The sequence below is a fragment of the Accipiter gentilis genome, chromosome 1, assembly GCF_929443795.1.
Source record: "Accipiter gentilis chromosome 1, bAccGen1.1, whole genome shotgun sequence".
Classification (NCBI taxonomy): Eukaryota; Metazoa; Chordata; class Aves; order Accipitriformes; family Accipitridae; genus Astur; species Astur gentilis.
Window position 1 is genome coordinate 26,653,051 of NC_064880.1, and position 5,685 is coordinate 26,658,735.

Sequence of the window (5,685 nt, forward strand, 5' to 3'; positions counted from 1 at the left end):
AATGTATTTGTATATAATAAAAAGTGTAGGAGGCCTTCCTCTACTACTGTTTCTTCAGAGCATCTCTGGTTTCAGCTCCTTTCCCAAGAAATCTACTAATTATTAGATGCTGTTGGCAAAGCAGTAGTTAAATGTATCCAAAAGGCTTTTGGACAAGGTAGAGTTCTTTGCTGTGAAATAGTCTACTCTAGTGGTAAGATCAGCATAATGAATTAAGCAAATGAACCTGAAACGCAAACTCAAAACTTATTTTCTAGTACCCACTGCGTGAAAATGTCAGTCCTGAGAAATATACTGCCAGCTCATCTGTTGAGTAATGTTGCCAATACACTGATGCCTATTTCATAATGTTCCTCCTTGCATTTACTGTGTGTGTTCTCCTGACTTCAAAGTTTTTCCAGACAGCATTTAAACTTTTTGAACATACATAAATTAAGTTTTATATCTTAGATCTAATAGTTACTATAAAATCTGTAGGTAATAAAAAACAGGCAACCATAAAAGCAGATTTTTTACCTTGATTGTGATGAAGTTACAGCTTGCCTTTATGATTAATCCTTTATAGGTTGTAAAGCACACAGATTATATGGCATATGAACCAACAACAGATACCACATAGCAGCAATCTAATACATATCACCAGAAACAACTTAGCAGTAAATTATTTCCTGTTAACTAGTAAGTGCCACAAACATGCACCTTATACATAAGTCTTGCTAGATATTTCAGGGCATGCTGTCAAATAATTTGGGGATATGGATTGGATTTGAGGAATAAAGGAATGTAAAAGACAAAGAGTGCCAGGCAATCCAAATCTGAAGATGCACAGGAGATTTTAATGTGTGGGTTTAGTTATATTTTCCATTTAAATTATTCTAAAAATACTGCATTTCAGTTTGCAACACCCTATGCTAGTGCAAAAGAATGAGAAAGTGCAATGGACTGTGAAGAGGTGAAACTCTGTTGTCTAAATTAAAAAAAGACAGCAGTGCAGGAGAAAAGCATAGGCAGTGAGCAGCTTGCTGAATGCTTGCAGTGCCCTGGCTTTTAGCTGGCTGTTTTAAGATGCTTGTGGTAGAATAGATTTTAAACAAAAAATGGAAACTAATTATGTTCCAATTACTTTAATGTAAAAAAAGTACTCAAAAATTAAGTTACATGAATAGAAATGCTCCAAGTTTTCACCCTTACCATGTTTTTCATTCCTTTAACTCTCCCCTTGTTCAGATCATTCAAATTACAAATGTGTTCAGTAGAGAGTTTTCTAATAAGTAGGGATGTATATTGATTGATTTGCCTAGACTGTTTGTCCAGTAAGTATAGATAATTTTAATTACAGTGCTCTTGCCCAAATCTACAGGTATTTAAAATTGTATTAGTTTTAAGGTTTTCTTAAAAATTCAGTCCATGAAGATACCTGGGAATGGGCTTGGACTGGCAAAACCTGCAGATTTTCAAGTTTGCTGTTGCTGTTATTCCAGGCTCTGTCTGTACCTGAGATCCCAGTGTGATAACGAGGGGCACAGAGCCTGATCCTGCAAATATTCACTGTGACAAGCAATGGCAAATACTCGGGGATGATTCGGCAGATGTTAAACTGAGTTTTTTCTCAGGTCTGTTCATTCAAAGGACCCTTTCCCAAAATTATTTCCACTGCTGCATTTAAGATATCCCACTGTGTCTGTCACTTCTCTTGTACTTAGGAGATAGTACAAGGCCAAGGTCTGAGGAAGAAGCAAGACAAGAGCAGACTTACCTGGCTTGCAGGCCTCTGGCCACCTTCAACTTTACCCTTCGCCATTCCTCTGGGGATTCATCAGAAAGAAAGATGCATCCCAGCCATCAAACATGCAAGGAAGCAGTAGCACCTATCCCATTTCAGCTAGTCGCTCACAGCACAAGGGTGCAGAGGACAATGGCCACACCATGTGGAGATGCAAAGCTGCAGGCCTCCCACCCTGCTGCAGGACTTCAGCATGGCATCACCTCTTTGTGTGGCATCTTGTGGTGTGCAGATGATAGCGAGGCCCTGCAGTGAGAGTGAGGGTGATGTCTGCAGTTTGAAAAAGCACTGTTGTGTGAAAGTCTCGCACTCGCACTCCAGTGCACCTCAGTCATTATGGCTTCTAGGATTTCCCCTGTTGTGTGTCATCATTGTAATGTAGAGAGCAGGGATGGGAGTGGACTCAGATCAGTCAGTGCATTCTCTCTGGACACCATAGCAGTTTCACTGTGGCCCAGGCTGAGCCCTCAAGATCAGCCCCCACAGGGGTACCTGGTACAGTGAAGAAGGTTCCAGGTGCCCTGGTCTCTTCTTTGGCTGGAGCTGCCCATCTGTACGCTCTACTGCCTCATCTGCTCCTTGGGGCTTTCCAAAGCAGGCTGGGGATGCTGCCCAGGGCTCTGCTCCCCTCATGTGGGGAATCATCACTATGACATGCCCCTGTGTGTGGTCCTGCCACCATCCTGTAGCCTCCATGGGCAGCAGAGACTTGAGAAAACACTGACATTCCCCACATTTTGCTGTGCCGGCTGCTCTGCCTGCCCTGCTGCCTGATCCTGCCGCCCTTTCTCTCAAGCTGCCCCATCCCCCACACGGGGCACAGGCACACAGCTCGCCTGGCAGCCGGACAGCCACTTACTTCAGGGCACCTGCAGGGCCCCCAGGCAAGCATGCTTGCCTATCCCCACAGGGGTTGTTGGGAAGTGCCTGGCACCACAGAGAGGGGGCTCTACCTGAAGAGATGAGTGCCTGTGTTTTGCTGAGGAGATGGCAGCCAGTGCCAGCTGAGGAGATGGGTGCCTGTGCCTTGCTGAAGAAATGGGTGTCAGTGCCTGCTAAGGAGATGGTCTCTGGTGCTTGCTCAGGAGATGGGCACTGCCTCACTGAGGAAATGGATGCCAGTGCCCCTGCTGAGGAAATGGCCGCCGGTGCCCTGCTGAGGAAATGGCCCTTGCTGCCTGCCAAGGAGATGGGTGCTGCATTGCTGAGGAAACGGATGCTAACGCCCCTCTGAGGAGATGGCTGTTGGTGCTGGGTAGCTGATGGTGCAGTGGGAAGAGGCCAGGTAACTCCTGGGTGGTGTGTGGCAGCCTCAGAGGCCACTGGGGTGGTCCAAACAGCAATCCTGTTTGGAGGGTCCTTCAGCAGTAAAGCTGATCCACACAGGGATCCACAAAGGGCTCTTTATGTTCACCCTATTGACACTGTTCTTTGCTTTGCTGTGGGTTTAAATGGTCCATTTTAATACTGTCATAAATCTTTCACAATGCAATGAGCAACTATACAGAGAAAAGTACTGTATAAACCAGAAGGCACTGTTTGCCGACATAGGAAAAGCCATGGTGACAAGCCGTGCCGAACAGAAATGCCTTCTCAGCCAGGGCTGCTTTCTTAAGATTGTGATTTACAATAAGTGGTTGAACTATTTGAAATAATTAACTTATTTAATGAATTGAGTTTCATACTCACTTTTCAAATTGTCATTTAATATGCTTAGAGTTTTGTAAACATACTTGCAATTATTTCAGAAGTGGCTGATAAGAGTTGTCACCCAACACATTTCTCATTAATTGTTTGCTGCTCTGCTTCGAAAGCACGCCGTTGTACTGTATCTATGTGCTTGATAGCCCAAGTTTTATGGCATTCCGCCTGAGCTCATGGGCCCCTTTGTCAGCTTGTTGCTTGAACAGTTCCTCCACAAATAGTCACGTGAATATGATATATCCGCATACACGTGGAGATATAAGCCATGCTTGAGTGTTTTGAACATTTTTCTTTCTTTTTAGCTGTAAAGCAGCTAGTGTGAATGTTTGCAGAATAATAGAAGAGGATCTGGATGGAAGTGGAACTAGCACTAAAAATAAGCCATTTTGTTCAAACACATATGCTCCCCCTCTCTCCTCTAGCTTTCATTCAAGAAATACAGAGCTATTAGATACTTGACCCTGTTTTATCCAGAAATAATACTTAGAGTGTTATATAGATGCAACTCTACTATTCAACTGTGTGACCCGAATGTTTTTTCATTAATGTAATAACAAGGGCTGGATGAAGAGGCTCTGGAGTTTCTCTATGTGCCAGTACCATGAGGTTCTGGGCATGGGTTACTGGGAGTGGGGAAAGAGCATGCTATAGACCCCATTGCTTCTCCTCCATGGGCAAATAGCATCGATCTGTGTGTGACAAGCTATACTGTAAGATTATGGGGGCTGCTTTTTTCATTACACTCTGAAAGACTCCCAGATAATCTAGAGTCCTTCATCATCACTCTGTCTGTTTATATATATAAATAAGAAACAGACAATTCCTTTCTATTAACTGTAGCTCCCAGATTGCAGATATATTTTTCATACTCAATTCCTTTCCCAAACACTTTTTCTTTCAGAAATTAAAAGCATATGAATCCAAAAGTATCTCAGAGAAGCAGCCAAAAATCAGGTCATAGGCGCACTCAGATGGTGGAGCCTCTATTACCACTGTAGTTTGAGTAGAGGAGATAAAAATCTCACTGAGTGGCTTTGCATTCATACTTCAAACAATGCTGTTAAAATGTAGCATAATTCTTAGGATTCCCGAGCAAAGCAAGGTTGCGTCTCCTTTGTTGTAACTCTTCTCTTCAAAGTCCTGGAGTCTTTGGGGTGTGGTATCTTATTTTACTGGTTGCTTTATAACAAGGATAAAGGGGCTATGTTGTTGGTGTTAAATATCACTTAACGTCAAAGCTGCTCCTTTGAGAGGAGGTTCTCTGACTTTACATCTGGGTGGAGGACACACATGGAAAGGGTTACCATGAGAAACAGTCTTTCCCAGCTGCTGCCTGTCTTAAATTACTGTAGCAGCAGCAGCCACAGTTACTTACTTATGCCAAACATTGTTTTTTGGCATATTTCAGCCTGCTTAATTCCTTGCAGGAATTCCCACAAGGGTGGAAGGGATTTCCAGCTTGTTGAAGCCTCTTTTAAACAATTCGAGATGGCTCTGGCAGTTTCTGTAGCTTAAGTCAAGACTGGAAAATGGAGTCTTCCAAAGTCAACAGCCATATTAAGTATGAGAAGGGACTTGCCTGAGCTTGTGTGAACAGTTGTCACTACGCTTTGAGTAACTCTCTTCTCTTTCTGAAATGAGAGATACCTGCTTTTTGCATCAGATGTCTCTGTGGCTTAAATAATGTGTAGTAATTGTTCTTTTGTCTTATTTATTGTTGTTATTGTTATTGTTTGTCAACAAGTTATTTTGGATTTTTCTTAACTTCAGCCTTGCTATTTTTCACAAGCTCACTAGACAGGTAAGACAAAAAGAAAAGCTCAAGCCCAGCTCCTCCTCTAATGGTTCAGCAATGAAAATGTGTTTTAATTATATTCAGCTCCTGCACAAAAGGCTTAGTCACTCAAAGTTAATAAGGTGTAATGGCTTCCCGCCCCACAGAGTGCTCAACCTGCCATGCGGTTCCTGCTCTGAGGCAGCCATGTGATGGATGGAGTTGGGAAAGGCAGCAGCAAGACCAGCTCTGATGATAATTGTTAGCAGATCTAAGCACCTTAGATTTCACTTGCTCATTTGAAAACAACCAGGGCCCCTTTAACAGCACTCAGGAAAATTTTTCAAAAGAGTGGACTCCTGCTCCAAACAATTATTAGCACCATGTCTTCATTATGTTAGCTGCAGTGACAGTTACGGCTCCC